Source organism: Ciconia boyciana, chromosome 5 (assembly GCF_034638445.1).
Source record: "Ciconia boyciana chromosome 5, ASM3463844v1, whole genome shotgun sequence".
NCBI classification, from domain to species: Eukaryota; Metazoa; Chordata; class Aves; order Ciconiiformes; family Ciconiidae; genus Ciconia; species Ciconia boyciana.
Window position 1 is genome coordinate 16,755,129 of NC_132938.1, and position 19,926 is coordinate 16,775,054.

The 19,926-nt window shown below is 42.1% G+C and overlaps 1 non-coding gene across 1 annotated transcript; it reads left to right on the forward strand.

Moving 5' to 3' along the window:
- The first annotated feature begins 8,669 nt into the window (after window positions 1-8,669).
- LOC140652576 (U5 spliceosomal RNA) lies at window positions 8,670-8,737 on the forward strand. The gene has a single exon (XR_012042861.1). It is a non-coding gene; the product is annotated as a U5 spliceosomal RNA (small nuclear RNA).
- The last annotated feature ends 11,189 nt before the right edge of the window (window positions 8,738-19,926 follow it).

The window sequence follows — 19,926 nt, forward strand, 5'->3', positions numbered from 1 at the left end:
GAGGGTGGTCAAACACTGGAACAGGCTTCCTAGAGAGGTGGTCGATGCGCCAGGCCTGTCAGTGTTTAAGAGGCATTTGGACAATGCCCTTAAGAACATGCTTTAGCTTTTGCTCAGCCCTGAAGTGGTCAGGCAGTTGGACTAGATGATCATTGTAGGTGCCTTCCAACTGACAATACTCTAGTCTAGTCTAGTCTAGCCTATTCTGAACACTCACACAGGCTCCCCAGGGAGGTTATGGAGCCTCCAGCCTTCAAAAGTCATCTGGACATGGCCCTGGGCAGCCTGCTCTGGGTGGCTGTGCTTGCGCAGGGGGGTTGCGCCAGATGAAATTGTGGAAACCAACATCTGGGAGCCCGACAGCATTGCCCCAGGGCGACCCCTGGGGAGGTGGACATCACGGCCTCCAAGTGGTGAGCCCTCTGCACAGGGAACAAGCACCACGAGTGTGGAGTGGGGCCCTGGATGCTCTGCTTGCTGCACCGGTGGGAGGCTTGGGCACGAGCCAATGCAGAGCAGCAGCTTGAGAGCTGGAGGCACAGCTAGGGCAGGCGCAGGAGGGAGGAGCGTCCCGTAGCACCAGGCACCTCCCCTCCTGCACCCCTCCATCACCATTGGGAAATAGAGTCTCTTTTGGAACACTGATCTCCCACCAGCACAGCAAGGACAGAGACCCTGCCATGGAGAGGCCTCATCCCGCCACAGGGATAGACACCATCACCACCCCCCCATCGGTGCCACAAAGGCACCAAGAGCACCACCATGTCTACATGTCACCAAGGGAGCCGATCCATCTCACAGGGTGGCAGAGCAGGAGTAAACCATCCACGGGCCATGTCAACTTCTCTCACACGTGCACACTTTGAATTCCTTTGGGTGGCCTGCCCATCAGGGTTTGCAGGGCCAAGTCCTGCCCCAGCAGAAGGAATCCAAGAGGAGAAGAGGCAGGAGGAGTTTTGTCTCTGCCCAAGGGCTCGTAGCTCTTCTTTTCAAGACAACTCGGAGTCAGACCACCTGGCCCAGAAGACTTTGCACCTCTCTACGTGAGTCAGGGACATCCACCTACAGTCCCTCTTTCCATTTCAATTACGGCTTTGGGGGCTGTCTGCCCGCTTTGGCAAGAGAGCCCCTGGGAGCTCGCTCCTGCCGGGCGGGTTCGTACTCGGTGTGATGGCCAGGACCCGCTGGGCCGGGCGGTGGGGACGAAGGCTGGGGCTTGCCGGCTGGGTGATGCTGCTCTGGTGGCTGTGACATCACAGGGGACAGGTCACAATGGGAGCTGTCCCCAGGGACATCGCCAGGCAGCCCCACTGCTGTCTGACCTGGGCGATCGGTGAGTGCAGCATGCAGGGGGAAGGCTGGGCTGGATGGGGGCCGGGGCAGAGGGCCAGGGGGTTTCTAACCCAGAGCGAGAGCCGAGCGCCTCAGGGCAGCGCACGGTACCGCCCTCGGGGCTGGGGGCAGAGGTGCTCGGGGCTCCCAGCGGTGGCAGGTGCCCGGAGAGGCTTTGGGGATGTGCCGGGTGCCCGTGGCTCCGTGGGACGCTGTTGGGTGGCAGGGATGGGGCCTCGGCAGACTCTGCTCAGGTGTCCCTTGCCCTTTCACGGGGCACAGCCCAGGCAGCGGCTGGCTGGCCATGAGGGCGGCTTGGGCAGGATGGGCCCCAGGCTGTCTCCAGCCAGGGCCTGCGGCCCTTTTGAGCCTGTCGACACCAGTGCCCGAACGCTTTCCTGGGACAGCCCGTGGCTCCCGTCCATGCAGTGCTCACAAGCCCTGCCCTGGCTCCCTCCCACCTCCCTCACCCCCTCTCCTACCGGCCCCCAGCTCCCGGCGCCTCCTGCCCCGCTCCCCCAGCCCCGTGCTCCCTCCCACCCAGCCCTGCTGAGCCCCCTTTTCTCCCACCTCCTCCAGGCCATGGCTGTGGCAATTGCCCTCGTCCTGGCTGTGCTGGCCGTCCAGCACGGGCTGAAGCACGATCCCCACATAGACGTGGCCACGGCCGAGCGGATGCAGCAGCGTGAGGAGTATCTGCATCAGCAGATGACTCGGCTGCTGCAGGAGATTGAGCGGAGCAGGGGCGCGGAGGAAGCCACGCTCCCTTCTGTGTTGCAGCAGGGGCTGGTTTGCACCGCTGCAGCAGCCCTGGTCCTGCTCCCTGATATCTGCTGGCTGGCCAGGGAAATGAAGCTTGCCTCTGACAGCTGCAGCGAGCAGGACAGCTCCAGCAGTGAGGAGGAGGATGACGAGGAGGAGGAAGACGAGGAGGAGGAAGACCTCAATGGTGCAGACAACGGTGCCAGGTCTTTGGCTGTGTCCACGCCATCGCCAATGCAGGGCCTGCCCGACACGTGCAAGGTGCTGAAGGAGCTGGTGGGTGACCTCCTTGGTGCCTGTCGAGTGCTTTGCAAGAGGACTTTCATGCCGCAGATGCACCCAGCCATTGGGATGGACGGCACCTATGAAGCCTGGAGTGTCCGCGAGAACAGCATCGCCTACTCCCTGCTCGTGCTCCTGCGGCCACCCCCCGGGCACTCCTTCAGCCTGGAGCTGGACACCACGGGGCAGCTGCCAGCAAGGCGCTCCAGCATCCAGGTGGTGCTGGAGTGCACGTGCTCGAGGGAGCAGCTGCTGGGGGAGAGTTGGTGCTTTCTCCACCACCCCGACGACAAGCTGCCGAGGGATCAGAGCTCGTACCTCCTACGCACCCTCTGCACATGCTCCTGCTTAGACGTGGCAAAAATCGCCTGCTGGGTCCAACTGTTGGTGAGATCAGCCTGGCTGCTTTTGCCTCAGTCGCAGCACTGCCAGCTGACGGTGCTGCCCTCCTCCCAGTCCTGCAGGTTCCAGCTGACAAGCACAAGACTGAAAATACTTTCTTTTCTTTTCTTTTCTTTTCTTTTCTTTTCTTTTCTTTTCTTTTCTTTTCTTTTCTTTTCTTTTCTTTTCTTTTCTTTTCTTTTCTTTTCTTTTCTTTTCTTTTCTTTTCTTTTCTTTTCTTTTCTTTTCTTTTCTTTCCTTTTCTTTTCCTTTTCTTTTCTTTTCTTTTCTTTTTTCTTTTCTTTTCCTTTCTTTTCCTTTCTTTTCCTTTCTTTTCTTTTCTTTTCTTTTCTTTTCTTTTCTTTTCTTTTCTTTTCTTTTCTTTTCTTTTCTTTTCTTTTTTCTTTTCTTTTCTTTTCTTCTCTTCCATTCTCTTCTCTTCTCTTCTCTTCTCTTCTCTTCTCTTCTCTTCTCTTCTCTTCTCTTCTCTTCTCTTCTCTTCTCTTCTCTTCTCTTCTCTTCTCTTCTCTTCCCTTCTCTTCTCTTCTCTTCCATTCTCTTCTCTTCTCTTCTCTTCTCTTCTCTTCTCTTCTCTTCTCTTCTCTTCTCTTCTCTTCTCTTCTCTTCTCTTCTCTTCTCTTCTCTCTCCTGTCTTGTTTTGTATTCTTATTCTATTCTATTCTATTCTATTCTATTCTATTCTATTCTATTCTATTCTATTCTATTCTATTCTATTCCATTCCATTCCATTGCATTCCTTTCCATTCCATTCCATTCTATTGTTCTGTGTATAGTTAACGAAATGGTGCAACAGAAAGTACGGTAGCAGTTAAGAATTTCTGAGTGGCACAATATATTTGGGTGAAACAGTTGATATTCTGGAGGTTAGAGGTGCTGTGATGCATGTTAATTTTACTCTCAGCTTCCATCCAGATGCTCTGTACTCCTCAAGTTCTTGCATTTGTCCCTATTTTCTTAAATTTTTGTATTTCTAATGTAACAAGATAAGGGAGAAGTTCAATAGGGCAATTGAAATCCTCTCCTGTATGCATAATCCAGCATCTGCTTTGAAACAATTCTTCTCCAGCAATATATTTGGAATACCATTTCATTTTATGAACATATTTCTTCACAGTTTTGTTATTCATTTGGCTAATATAAACCCAGTGAAAATAAGGACCAGATGCTCAGCTGGAATAAAATTTACACCAGCTGAACATCTATCCAGAGTTACAAAAACCTCCTATGGCGAAACACAGATGAAAGTGTCAAGCCACAAAATGTTATTTCATATCACTCTGAAACCATGCATAAAAATAAAGATCTGCATGGGTTCAATGGAGAATTACAAAACCCCCTTCATTTATTGAAGACTTTTCATGAACCATTTTTTGTCTCCTGACAAATCTGAGATGATTTTTAAGTCTCTAACAAAACCATAATTTTTTGAGGTTTTGTAATAGAAGTTTTGCCTTGGGTTTTTTTCTGATACTGGTCCGAGATTAATTTCGCTGATTCTTATCCACTTCCCTTCATTTTGAGTTTATTCTGCATGCAGACACAGAATATATATATATGTATGGCATATATATATGACAAATACTGCTTATTCACATTGCACATCTAAGATCAGATGCGCCCAAAGTATGAAAAGGTTTTCAAATGAAATAGCTTAATCACTTCCATATTCTGCAGGTCTATTTTTGTCAATAATACTAGCCTCTGGTTTGCACATGTATTTATTTAATGACAGTCTCTATTCTTTAAATTGCCAATTGTATTGCTGATTTTCTTTTCAATGTAATAACCCAGTTCTTTCAGATTCTTTGTATTAGCTTGTCATCAGGGTTGTTGTTTTCTGTGTTGGGAGGGTGTCTTCCTTTTTTTCCAGGAGGTTGCATTCATCAAGCTGGAGAACAGGCACTTCTTATAGAGATTTTAAATTTTTACAATTAAGCCCCAGTCCTGCGAAGACTTATCCATGTTCCGTACTTTAAACACGTGATCTGTCCCACCGAGCCCAGAGGATTAACATTAAGCACATGTATAAATCTTAGCAGGTTCAGAACCTAAGTAGCATTTGTTTTTTTTATATTTCTGAACCTAAAGGAATTGATCTGGTGATAATTAGACACTAAGCAGTTAGTTTCAAAGTGCGCTGTCGATTACAAGAGGATTCATCCTGGGGCAAAGTTCTGAGTTGGGACTTACAAAGTCTTGGTTAAGACCTGGCTCTTCCACAGCCTCATGAAATAACTTTGAATGAGTCACTGAGGTTCAGATACCCAAATTCCTTCAGCTTACTAATTCCCTGGTTTGAAATTTCTCAGATTTAGGTGCCTTGATGTTCTTGCATATGTAGACAAAAAATCTTGCAGCTGATTGCCGTAAGGCAGAGTGCTACTCCCGTAAAGAATGAAATTGTAAATGCCCCCATCTATCCATGGTGTTAGCTTGCATGTACCCATGCCTCCATTCCCTACATGTTTAAGAAAGCCAAAGCTGGATCCAGGCAGATCCTGAGTCTTCCAGAGTAGGGCTCACTGCTTTTACATTTAAAGGCGTTTCCAGACACAGTCTTTTTTACTGCTGGCACTGACTACAGTTTAGTCTAGCCACTAGGTCCTCTGGTCACGCAAATTAATAATAAAAATATAAATTAATAACGGTGAAATCCGTGTTTAGCTACTCTTTAAACATGTGCTTGTAAGTATGTAGAGGCTATCCTCTATATCTATCTACATTCATGTATATTCAGCAGTACTGAGCTAATTATGCCATTTGTATTCCAGAGAATTATGGGAGAATACAGCAAAGTTTCCTGCGTTCTCCTCACATACCTCTTCAGCCAAACATGAGTCAGAGCTGCACTGCTTATTACAATATTATTAGCATAAGTTGTTTTAGTAAAGTAGTAAATAATTCATAAGTAAATCTGCAAAAGCAAATATGTTTGCCTTTTCCCCCACTTTCATTGGGTTTGAAGAGAATTATTCACTTTCTTCAAATATTTGGTTTAAAAATGTGGTAAGAATACATTGCTTTCCACTCCAGCTGGCCTGTGTGTAATAAAGAATGAAACGTTTGAAAGAATAAAACGTTTGAAAACTTGGTGCCATAGTGAAAGCAAGGAAAGTGTACAGACAACTGAGGTTCTTAATCTGTTCTTAAAAGACAGCAGGGCACATAATATAGAGCGGATCTCAGCTTGCAAGTACCCGAGCCCAGGTCTGCAAGGTGTTTAAACAACTAATTGCCACTGAAGTTTCATCATATGCCTGCATGCTGGTTTAAATGGAAACAGCACTGTGTCACCTATGCTGCAGTCACACAAAGTGATGAAAGTCAGGGATCAAATCCCCATTGTAGTGGTCACTACAGAAATTAAAGGGAGACACTGTTCACCAGAGCGTTTACAATTTTATTATATTTCTTTTAGTCTAATTTCTGTTGGTACCTAGTATTCCAGGCAGGCACACCACTATGGAATAAACCCTGAAATGTCAATTTAGAAGAGGTCTGGATCCTCTAATGGAAGAAAAGCCTCTCTTTTTTATAGAGTTTCAAAAGGTTATAGTATTTCCAAACAGTAGGCATGCCTCTAGACTGCTGAGTTTGACAACCTAACATATGCCCAGACCGCCTGCAAGCCCCACACAGCATGTCATCCTTCTGGGAAGGAAGAGGCAAGTGGCACAAGCAAACCTTAAGCAAGCACAGTGTGAGCAGATGGTGTTAATTCCAAAGTCAACTCATGCACCTAAATTCGGTCCATCTCAGGAGGGACGAAGATGGTTGTATGAGTTTGAACTGTCATTTCCTAGAGCTGTTTTGTCCAAACAGGGATGAACCTTTCAGTTTTCGTTTGAAATGTCAAGTTCAACTAAACCAGGGTTAAAACCTGCCATGACTGAATTCAGGTCCAAGCTAGAAGATGAATTTGTTCTGCTAATGAGACAGCCAGTTTCAGATTGACTTTTATGTACCAAATCCTCACAGACAACAGAAACATCAAGAATTTGGGGGGAGAAGGAAAAACAAAGTTAGCATTTTAAAAGACTTGTATTCATATTCCACCTGAGAGGAGAGCAAACTTCTAAATGTTACTAAAGCAAAAATAGCTCATGGGAGAGCATTTCTTAACCAAAGAGAATATTTCTATAATTTGGGGGGTTTAAAAGTTGCCAAGGAGGCCAGTAGTCAAAGGACAACTCATCGCCTCTGATTTTAGCAGTTGAGAAGGTAAGCCCAGCCTAGGCTGGGTGTCCAAGCTCCCATGATGATGAACGGAGGAAAGGAAGAATCTCCAGAGGCAATCCCCACCTGACACATGAGTTTGTCTGGACCCGCTCCTCCTCATAAAGTTTCTGTCTTGTTCTGCTGACTCTGGAAGGGACCCAGAGTACTGTCTTGCTCGAGGACTCAATTTTTACATGGCTAAAACCAAGATAAAGTATGTTTTACCCTCAGTGTAAGCTTTACATCCTAATTAACAAACCAGGATTTTTAAAATACAATTTTCCTTCTGCTATGTTCTCAGGCAAAGCCTCGTGTGTATCTGAGCTGAACTTCACAGCTTGAAATCTTTGACAGTTTCTCCTCCATTGTAAGTTTGTACAGCACCAAGCACACTGCTATCAGACAAATGAATAATAAAACTCAATCATGCTTGTATATATAGAAGGTCAATCAATGTAAACACAGGGTTTCTCTAAACAGGAGAAAAGCGGAAGCCAGATGGCATGATATCATTGATAGCTGTTTCATAAACTTTTCCTGCAATCAAATCTAATTGAAATAACACTAGATTGTAGGCTTTAGCAGGTGGGCAGCACACACAGCTGTTTCTGCTAGATGATTTCCAAAGAATACATACATAAAACATTTCCCAGGGACTGACATACAGGAAAAAAGGTTAGCCCAGATGGAATCCTCTCTTTCAGGCTTTATTTCACCTACAGATTTCTGAAGCCTGCCCCTTTAAAAATACGAGCAGAAGTGTTTTTCTGGTATTGTTGAACCAATTAGAGTCATATAGTGTGGTTGGGAGCTATGGCCTGGTGATGCAGTGTCTTCAACACCAATTTGTATTTCAAGGCAAGGCAGAGCAGAGAGGGACCTCCTACTGTCCAGTTTATTGCTTTGCAGTGAGGTAGGATAAATGTAACTGAATCATCTCTGAGAAATATTTCTGTTTCATAGTAAGTCCCCAAGGAAAGATTCCACTAGTTTCCTCAGCAGTTTATTCCAGACTTTCCCTGCACTAATAGCTAGATATTTTCATAACTTTTAACACAATTAAGCTAATGTTGACACATGATCAAGGAGAGGAAACAGTTGATGTCTTTTTCTGTTTTAATCTTTTACATATTGAAGGATTTATCATGTCTTCTCTCCTCCTTCTGTCCTTTTCTGAAGACAGATATCCCATGGCAAAACTCCTGAAGGCTCACAGGTGAGCTGCAAGAACCAGGTGGGTCTTCCCAGAGAGAGAGGTCCAGCATCCGAGGTGGGCTTGGCAGGGTTTCCTGTGGCTGACCAGAAAGCTAATTTAACAGTTTGGGCTGAATTTTACTTTGAACTTTCGTTTGCATTAGAAACTAAGACTGAAAACATGGAGAAAGGAAGGAGAAATGGAAACGACCAACTTATGTGGATCAAATGAGAGCCTATAGGAAGAACAGTGAACTGAAACACACTGTGTAGGTCCACTACCTAGTGTCTTCTGGCTAGATGACACAGTAAAGCTCCTACTCTTCATGATTTTTATATAAATATACGGCTTAAAGATCAATGTGATCTTTTCTGTTACTATTGGCATCAGAATCTGTGCTTTTAACACTTCAATCTAAAGGATCAGAAGTGGCCAGTCTCAGTAAGAGCAATCCAGAAGTGATGGTATAAGTGAACTCTGGTTTCTCTTCAGATCATATAAATCTTTTGCCTTTTACTAAAGATTTCCATGGAGAGGAACAATTTATTTATAGCAGCCTTCAAGTACTTAAAGGGGGCCTACGGGAAAGATGGGAAGGGACTCTCTATCAGGGAGTCTAATGATAGGACGAGGGGTAGTGGTTTTAAACTGAATGAGGGTAGATTTTAAGGAAGAAATTCTTTACTGTGAGAGTGGTGAGGCACTGGAATAGGTTGCCCAGAGAAGTTGTGGATGCCCCATCCCTGGAAGTGTTCAAGGCCAGGTTGGATGGGGCTTGGAGCAATCTGATTTAGTGGAAGGTGTCCTTGCCCATGGCAGCGGGGTTGGACCTAGATGATCTTTAAGGTCCTTCCAGCCCAAACCACTCTATGATTCTATGATTCTAACAACAGAATTACATGCAAACTATGCTATTTAGTAATGATGATCTCTTGGACTGCAGGAGTCTTTGTGGATACTCCTTTGAAAATGTTAGTTCTGAGGTTAATGGCAGCCAGCCTCCCTCCCCTGCCCCCAGTATATGAGAAATATAATATATACTAATAGTTTATTAGTGAGGCCAGGGGTAGAGAAGGGGAGAGAAAACATCATTATATCACTACACAAAATCCTAGTTTTAAATGCTAGGCATGATTGTGGCCACCCCAGTTCAGTAAGCAAAAGGTACAATGAAGGGCAGCAAGGAAGATCAGAGGTTTGAAATGAGTTATGTCCAAAGAGATATTAAACAGAATAGCACTTTTCAGCACAGAAAAGAAAGAGTTCATGGTTTATAAAATGATGAATGGCAAGGAGGAAGGAAGGGAATAATGGCTATTATATCTCATAAGACAAGAACATGGAGGCACCAAATGAAACTATCAGACTGCAGGCTTTACACAAAAAGTACTTCTTCACATAATCCGTAACTTGAAATGCCATTGCCACAGGATGCTTTGGAAGACAAAATTATAAATGGGTTCAAGAAACAGCTAGAGAAACTCATGGAGCAAATATCTGCTGTGGGCTGATAAACACAGTGATGTGGGTCAGGAAGTCCTGGCCAGGGAGGTGCCACACTGGGCTTACCCTGCTCGCAGGCTCCTTAGGGTTGTTTTGCAGCCACTGTCAGAGACCGGGCACGGTGCCACACAGCCCCTTGCTCCTTCTCGTGCGGTTGCAGATACAGCCTTTGGGTTACGTCAGAAACCAGGTACAGTTCTCAAGCGAAAAACCACTCTCCTCAGAGAGAGAGCAGGAAGAAATCAGCAGTAGCCCCAAGTGGTGGGAGCAACTGTTTGCAAAAGGCAGTGAGACTCAGCCCTGGGGTGATATGACTCTGCAAGAAATAAATGAGTGTGAAGCAAATGCGTTTAAAAGCACGCATCTCAGCTCTGCAACAGATAAAACAGGAACACTCAGAAAGAATCAGTGACAAAAGATCCAAAAGAGGCAGTTGATTCCCTGCAGGGGAGAAAACAAAGTGTTTACAAAGATGCAGAAGAGTAAATCATCAAAGTGTTCTTTTGAAAATATTTCAAATGTCATGTTCATTCCTACATTTATATGGGAGGCACAATAAAGAGAGAAAAAAGATACAGCCCTTGCCTTTAAGGGCATTTGGACTAAAGCAGGTGTAGCATGTCATGTAAGAACCACAGCAAAGCAGCAAAGAGGAAAAGAGGAAGGACTGCAGGAGGAGTGAGGGCACAAGGAGTCTAAGTAAGTTTATATGATTGTTTTGGATTACTGGGAAAAATCTTCATCAGCTTGTTTACTGACTTGTTCTCTATCTCTTTCCTTGCCTTAAACTGAAGTAGTTGTTTCAGGCTGCTGAAAGGGTCTGTTTGAGTGTGGTCTCATGAAGGTTGATTATGGGAAGAGGTTTGTGGGAGGCAAAGAAGTGAAGACAAAAGGAGAGATGAAGATAAAGAACAACAGATGCAGAAACAAGGGGGACCTAGTGCAGATTCTAGCATTGCTTTTAATAATAGCTAGCTCTCATGTAGAGCTTTTCCAGCATAGATTTTGAAGTATTTTAAATTGAAGTCTGAATCATTTTCTTCATATTATAACAGGACAGATGATATGCTCAAGGTCACTCAGCAAAAAAAAATGCACTGTAGCTAGGCAGAGGATTCACAGTCCCTGAATGCTAGTGCCACGCTGCCCACAAGCCACGCTGCCCCTCCATCAGTTTGGACTGTCACCTGCGACACGGAGATGACGTATTAGAAATTAATTTGTCAGCTGCTTTCTCTATAAATGATATACTCAAATACCATACCAGCCCATTTGTAGGGAGAACTGACCTTGGTGGGAACATGTATGCCGGGCAGGCATTACTGGGGGAATGAAGACAGTTTAAGCTCTCTTCTCCTCCTTATTATGAGTACCTGATGTAAAATGGTACCCACACATGTAACAAAGTCTCAGCTAGACTGGAGATAAATTAAGACAGACATGCCTGTTCAGGGCCACAGCCAGGCCACTCTCGAGGCCAGGTACATAGTCTGTTCAAATAATGGTTTGCAATACACCCCAAGAGGACAGGTGATCCCCAAAGTCCAGAGGTTTACTGGCATGCTTGGATGTAAGGGAGAGCAGAAAGTGCCATGCTCACAGATCATCTGAAAAGTGCTTTCTCAGTGTTATAGATGTGCCAGCATGTTGATACACATGACCTTCTTTTGGCATTTGAAATGCACAAATTCTGCTGACTCCCAAACCATACAGAACAGCTCTTGACATACAACTGTTCATAGAATCATAGAATCATAGAATATCTCAAGTTGGAAGGGACCTACAACTGTTGTTTGAATTATTCCAAGTGTTAGTGTTCTAACTACATGTTAGTTTGTATAATGAGCAGAAAAACAGTTTAATTGCACACAGTACACAGTACCTTTTTTTTTAAAATACAGTTCTTTATCATAGGTGAAGTTCAAGAAATCTTTTCAAATTATAAAAAATCTGTGATGACAATACTTAACTGTCATCACAAAGAGACATGTTATTTATTTAACCAACCAGCTAATATTACTGGTCTTTTATTTGCCCTTCCTTGCAACTAACACAATTATATTATATCTCAAAATGTAACATCTTCAAAGAAGAAATGATGTTTTTCTGTGGCTGGACCATGCACATTTATGGTAATAGTATTACCTTAATTCATTGCCATACTACAATGGAATTTCTGCCTGCCTGGTTCATTGCAAACCCCACTTAACAGCTGCGCTGCAGATGTAGTCATGCATGCATCTGCAACTGCAGTCTCCCAGCACTGTCTGGCCTTCCATACCTTGGAAGATGTTCCTGTTTGGTTTTTAGAATGAAAGCTTGCCTATATTACATCTAACAATTCAAAATTAACCCAGAATCATTCACAGGAATAGATTTATAACTAGTAGCAAGCATTACTCAAGGTACATTGCTTATACAAAAAAAAAAAAAAAAATTAATGGTCTAAAGGTCACAGTAACAATTCAATGTTTATATCTTTTTTACTGCTGATGCTCGTCTTATCATGGAGCAGTTTAGAGGGGATCTTTTTATAAATGTGAAATTTTAATGGCTTGAAAGATTTTGGATTACATTTGCTGTGATGTCTTGAACTAGTGGTAGGAATTTTCTCTGCTGAGCTAATCATCACATGAAATTGTTTTGAGCAACTGTATATCATCATCATCACGATTCCCTGCTAATCAGAAAACAAGTGGCTGCAGCACCATACTGCAGACATGAAATGCACAAACTGTAGTACACCTATTGTATGGAGCAACAATTATTTTCCCTCTTTGTGCTTATGAGAAGGTAACTCTAATGTGTTGGCTAATGAATTCCACCCTAGCTGTGCGTGATCTTATAATTACATGGTTCAGGCTCCACATCAGCTAATCAAACAGTTTCTTCAGTTCAATTTTACAATGATTCAGACCCTAACTCACTGAACTATTCACCTAAAATCAGGTTTATTCAGTGGCCAGTGGAACCATCTTCACTTGCTTAAATGGATGGCTGAATATATACAGGATCATTCACATACTTACTTTTAGGCAGATTCTGGCACTAGTTTGATGAATAAAGATAGTATTGTGGAAACCATTGCTGTATTTGGAATTAATGTATTGATTTCTGCTAGAAATCATTATTTAACATACAGTGTCAGTAGCACAAGATCGTATTTCAGCACATGCAACGTATAATCTAAAAGGAAAGAATTTCAGTGAATCAACTCCCTAGAGCTAATATTCAGTACACTATCCTGTATATACGTATTTCCAGTCAATAACCATTTTTTTCTCTAAAATCTGTGGATTATCATATCCTTCTAGTTTCTTGTTTTAATGTTTTGTTTCCAGCAAAAGCTCTCTCTCTGCAAGAAAACACAGGAATAATGCATATCCGTGCATCAGCCATTTAGCTGTTAACAAACAGAGATAATAGCCATTGGGAATGTAAAAGCTAGACTACTTGGCTGCTCTGACAAATGAAATCCAGGAGTAATGAGTCACACTAGATGTGATCCTTTAAAAAGAAACATTGGCAAACTCTCAGATTTTAAAATAACTTTGCTGAGATCAACTGGAGCTGTCTTCAGCCATGATGAAAAAGCTAAAAATGAGTATCTGACTGTGCAGATAATTCCAGCAGCTTGGCAGCATTCATTTGCGAAGCAGCCTAGCCTGATAAGATGCTCGTACTGATGCTAATGCGAACTGGACGGTGCGGATACATATTGCATAATCGCTGCATACATGGCACCTTCATTCATATACTGCCATCTGCGGTTATCAGCTTAGAGAGATGATAATGTGCATGCCTGCGAGCCAGCCTCTGCTCCAGGTTTTGTTTTGCTCTGCATTGCTGGCCAGACTGCAGAGTGCTCACTTTCCTGAGCAGGGAAGGCCAAGCCCCTATTCCCCTGCAATTTTAGCTGTACCATCTTAGAAGAGTGCAAGTATGTCACCCACCAGTAACAGCTGAAGGTGGTTCCTCTTCAGAATATGCAAAATACACAGGTCTTGAGCTGGATTTGCAAGATCTTAATAGATCTATGGATATTAACTCAAAAATCACCTATGTGGTTTGGCTTATTGTGGCAATGTGCTGTTTGCATCCCTTAGTCAGAAGTAAAATTCAAGATTTTCGTTTAGCTTTGCATGTTTGCTCCACCTGAACGTGAACCAAACCCATCCACTGCTCTGCAGTTTTTGAAAAGAACACTTTTATCTGGTTCCTGTTGCTGAAGCAAATGCTATTTTGCATTTCTCTGCACTCATGACAGCCCATCTCCAAGTTGTTTGTGATTCAGGTACCTCTAAAAAAATATTAGGATAATATAATATTTCTCATCTGTCTGCAAAAATAGTGCATGCAGAAGTTCACTGCCAGAGAAAGGCCTGCTTAACTTTCTGGTTCAGTACGAAAATCTCAAAGAAACAAAGTTCAGGGCTATAGGAAAAAAGTCTACCTGTCATAGCATATATCTTTTAGGGTTTGAGGAACCTCACATTAATCAGTAGAAGCAAAGCAGTGAGCAGAAACAAACAAGGTGAAAAATCCCAGACACATTCCAGTTTTGTCACAGTGGATTTCTTACAGACATCTCTTCAGGCAGACTTTCTTTCAGCTCCTAACTAAATGATCATTGCTACATGAAATAAAAGTTTGCACTTCAGTGCTCTGCTTCACCAGCGTACAATGCAAACCACTAACACCGCTGACTGAAATAATTTTATTAGGCAGCAGAGAATTTTTTAAATGCTTAAATTAGAATTGCAGCTGTTCATACTTTTTCAGTATTATATGATTTTTTTTTATAGCAGTAGAGAAATTCTAGGCATACAATAGTGCTGGGCAGTGTTCTGTAAAATATCGCTATTTTACAGATACGTCACACTACAGAAATGGATTTGGGAAACACAGAACGAATGATGTATAAAATGCAAAGCAGAAATGTCACTGATCACTGATATAAATATTATATTCAGGGGCAGACAAAAATTCAGTTTTACTGCCAGGCAAGTTTGCAATACTTCCATTTTATCTAGGCTACTTGTGCTTTCTCAGCAGAAAATTCACATTAAATAACATTAAACAGAGAAGAAGAGACGACACAATAGCGGAGTCTCTGTGTAAAGGTTTTATCACTGGGAGATTAGGCTGCCTGAGTTATTCATTAGTTGGTAGACGGCAGATATTTCAAACGGAAGCAAAAGAAGGCATAAGCAGTATTCTTAAAATGTTCTTGCATTGTTTCTTTGTACATATTTCTCTAGATTCCTTTGTTATGATGAGACCAAATGCACTGATTACAAGGGAAGAAAGACTTCATAACCAGTGCATTAACCTCTGGATGTTGTCTGTAAAGGATCTGATTCAACCCTGCTGAAATCAATAGGAGCCTCTCCTTTGATTTCATAGATTTTTAGATTTCATCCTAATTTATTAAAAATGTTTTAAAAATGTAATACTTTAGGACATAGCACAACTAGAAAGAGTTCTCTGCATGCTTTTGTAAAGCCAGGCATGACCCTTCTGCATGAGTATAAAGATAACAGTGTGATCACCAGCTATTGGAGTGAACGTTTTAATGGCAGATCAGGAATGAATGAGTATCTCTTATCCCTCTACTTGAAATGCTACCTGTTGCCCTCACAGGGAAGAAGGGAGAGAGGATATATTTCCATAATGAGCGTTCTTTTCTCCGTAGGGTCCTTGCTGGATACAGATACCTTTTGGTAACTGTTTGAACTTGCTCAGCTGGTTGGAATGAGAGAAACATCCCCGGGGAAACCGATAAGCAGACTGACGGCAGAGTGAAGGTGAAATGGCCAAAAGTGCAAATTTATCAAAAGTACATGCAATTTTTCACATGGTTTTACAATTTATCAGGAAAAAAATGGATAGCACCATCCTGTGATATATCAGGAACATGCCAGATGAGAGAGTTCTTTTGTTTTGGTTGACAGTTTGGCAGAAATGGTGATAGATCATTGTGTCTTAAGCACAGGAAAATTAAAAGTCAAGTGTAGCTATCTCAGCTAATGGGATACACATGTGGTCAAATATGAAGACAAACTTGGAATTACAGGAAATAAGACCAGAAAATAACTGAAGGAGTCATTCAGTCATTCCTCTGCTCTGAGATTGGATGAGCTATTCTTATGCCATTCCTGATAGACATTTGCCCAAATCACTCTCAGAAATTTCTCAGGTGGGGTTTCCAACACTGTCCTTTCCAACACTAACCTCTGCTCCAGTGCTTCATTATCCTTCTTGCTGGAAAGATTTTCTTTATGTCCAACCTGTATTTGCCTTGCTGTTATTTAAGAGCATTTGTTCTTATCCGACAGGCAGACAAGGGAAGAGCTCATTCCCTTCCTCATCTAAACTGTCTGTTATTTAAACTTCCAGTCTTTGGACCAAAAATATCCAGCACCTTCTTTTTTCCCCAGATGTCCCTTCTTAATCTTCATCATTCTCACTGCTCTCCTTTGGTCTCTCTCCAGCTAATCTACATCTTTCTTGTGCTCTATCACCCAAGCTGGCCACAGGACATATACTGAAGACATAACCTCAGAAATCTTACTGTTACAACAGAAGAACCACTTAAAGAGTAAGCATACATGTATTTGTTTGTCTTTTTTGCAGCCAATGGTATTTTTTTTTGGTGACTCATTTTAAACCTGAGTTCCCTTCTGCAGATCTGCTGCATTACCCTGTAGCTTTTGTGTGGTTTACTATTCCTGCAGAAAGGCAGAGCTTTGCATTTTTTAGCTTATTGAATTACATTCTATTTTTCCAGACTATTTCTTCAATCTATCAACACTGTTGTAATTTTAGTCCTGTCTTGTCATGCATATATTGCCCAGCTGGTGCTCTCTGTGAACTTAATATATGTGTTCTCCATCCTGTCTTGAAAATCACAAATGGAATCATTGCATAGTGTTCAGGATAATTCCTGTAAACAACCACTCAATCCATCCCTCTAATCAGGAATTAGTGACACCTACTCTTTTAATATACTTCTCTCCAATGAGTAATGCAATCACCTAATAATTCTTTTCATCTAGTCCATGTTTCCTAAGCTTGCATATGAGAGTCCAGAGGTGTACTGAAGTCAAGATCAATTTTCTTCCTATCCAAAAGGCCTGTTATCCTGTCACTGTACAATAATTCCTTTAATTATCAAAGTTCATGTTTCATAGCAGAAAATGTATGTGACTAAAATTCAGTTCTGAGATAGCCTGTAGAATTGCAATGCAGGAGAAAGGGGTAGCATAGCAAGGGTCGTTGTTATCTAAGTCCATGTTGCACTCCACTGTAGACATACTTTCAGAATAATTGCAGACACTGAGTTATATGGTCTTGATGGTGTCCCTCCTTCTCGCTCTTGAGTTATTTTAGATAAATAAACACACACCTCTACAAGTAATGATGGTGGAGTAAAAGTTACATGGGTTGAAAGTAGGTTAATATGCCACCGCCAGTGCTGTTCTACCTTTTGGTGGTGGTGGAGGCATCCTTGATTTTTCTTAATGTTACTCTATGAAAGAATATATGGAAGTCAGCAATAGGACTGTCATTGCTGGTTATTGTAGCACCAGCGTGGCATCTCTGAATAGATATATTAAATATCCTTTTTTATTTTCCCCAGGGTAATATAGCTGAAAACAACTTTTTATATATCAGCTGTTGACTCTTGTGGGAATATGGCAAGCACTGGTAGGTTTTAGCATTCAGTGTGCCGAGCTGAGAAGTGAATTTATGCTGGTGAATTTATACTGTGAAGATTCAAAGAAGTGAGATATTACTCACTCTTAGTTTGGGCCAGTAATATTAGACTATTATTCAAAAAAGGGAAAAACATATGTCTTAGCGGGTATATCATGACAAATTAAAAGGCAGGGACTGTGTTTGGGAGTGCTTGCTGTTTTTCCTTCTAGCGAGTTTCAAAGTCTTTGTACTTTATTCTAAGAATCACAATCAAACTTTACTCCTCTCGATTCTTTCCCAAATGACTCTTCTCTGCAGAAATACAGGATACATTTTTCAGTTTTGTTTTGGGCTGACAAGTTCCTTTCGCTCTTGACAACTGATGGCACATATAACATCAACAAATCTCTAAAACAGTTCTCCCACGCTCAGTGTTTTGCTGACCAGCCCTTGAGGAATACAGGAGAAGAATCAAGAATACAAAGCCGTTTGGCAACATAGCAGCAACCCTGGATCCATTCCCTTCTGAGCCTGTTTTACAACGTGCCCCTTGTGGGGGTTACAACAGGCCCTGTGATACCAGGACAGAGTCTCTCCAGACCTAATATTTAATTTACACAGAGTGTCCAGTCTGCATGGACCTTGGAAAACAGAGGTATCACTGAAAGGAGACTTTGATGACAGTGTCCCTCTGGGGGAACAAAAGGAACATGAAGAATTCCAGCTATGATCTGGAGAATCCAGTCCTCTTGTGCCCAGAGTTCCCTTTCATACATATTTAAAGTGTTATTTATGGCTTCATCCTCTCTGACTGCTGTATTTATTTGCACTGGGTCTTTCAGCTGGCACTGTTTGCTATCTTGCTTAAGGTTACATCAACACTCTGAAAGAGAAATGCATGCCAGTAAGTGTCAACAGTCTTGGCAACATATTCAGGTTTCCTTAGGATCAAGTCATCCCACAAACTTTAGTGGCTATTATTTCAGGCAAAGTTTAAAGAGATCTGCCATTGCACTAAAAAAGGCTCTAACACAGAACCAAATGACATTGCCAGAAATGTTGCTGAAAGCAGAAAATTAAAGATTATGCTCTGAGGTATATCTTCCTTGTTAAAGATGGAGAACATCTGAAGTGAGGATTTTTATTTTGGGTAAAAAAGGACTGTAGACTTTTTAGTTAAAAATTCAGCACACCTTACTTTCTCAGCCTGCAGCCTGTTAAGAGTTCTGGGTAGTGTAGTCCAAAGGGCCAACACCTGGACTGACTTTAGATCTCCTCACAGACACCATTGGAAACATTACTGACAAAAAACTCCCATATGAGGAGGGCGAAAGAGAAGGTGCAACCTGTGTAGCAGCTGTTGGGTATTGCAGAAAACTCTGCTGGCTTGTACAGACAAAAGTAGTACAAGACTCCATGGAGAATACAATAGGTATAAAAACCCGTTCAAGTTTCTTTTTGATGGGTGACCCAGGACGTCAATGAGGATTCACATTTGCAATCACTTTTAAAAAATCACTGATGTAGATAAATAATAATAAGTGAAATTTTAAAGAAAAGCAGAGTTAAGAAAAATGTCTTTTCCTGACATCTGTTACTTCCCACATTCAAGATGGTTTTAAAGATTTGAATGGTTTTCATAGTGCCTTTTACAAGAGCCAAGACAAACATTATTATGTAACCTCAGTTAAAATCCTCTGCTTCCCAGGTAACTTCAGACTACTCGTGAACGTAAATCACAAAGGTTTGTGACAAAGATACCATTACCAACCGTTACTATAAGTTTTGTTTCATGATGGGTCAGTGGCCTCAGATTTTTAAGTGCCAAAGAAATAGTTTAAAGAACGGTGGCTCTGTCATTTTATATTAAATATCTGCAACAGGTTTAGCAGCTGAAACTCATGGGATTATCCAGCTTTACGAACCCTGCTGAGTAAGCTGAACTAGAAGAGAGCTTTGTTTCTGATGGAAAAGGTGCCACCGTGGCCCGGCAAATCAAACACATTAGGATTTATGTTCCTGCCTCTAAGCTAAATGGTCACTTGCTGCACTACATAAACAGCAAGGAAAATACTCTTTTGGCAGATGCCCTGACCTGCATGAGTGGAAGCCTACATAAAAGCCTCTGAGAAAGGCACGATTAAAGCTGATCACAGAGAAATTTTCCCTTGGAGACTGTTGGTGTCAGCAGTTTGGGATAATCTCTATCATATTAGTGGCATTTGTATTGTATTAGTGATTTACATAGTTTAATACAACATTAAAAATGCTGGCACAATGTGAATGGCTAACATTTTACATCTGATATCTCTATCCCGCAACAGACTTTAAAAAGCTACTAATAGAAATGGTTAATATTAAAAAATTTATTCTGAAAAATAAAGCAGGAGTAAAAATCTTGGGAGTTTTAAAAAAAGCACCAAAATGAAGGAAGCCTCAGGTATATTTAGAAAAAAACAAAGGAAACTTTTTCCATAGTTGAGTGGTACATAGAAGCACAGGCTTTTGTCAAATCGTCTGCTGATTTCTTT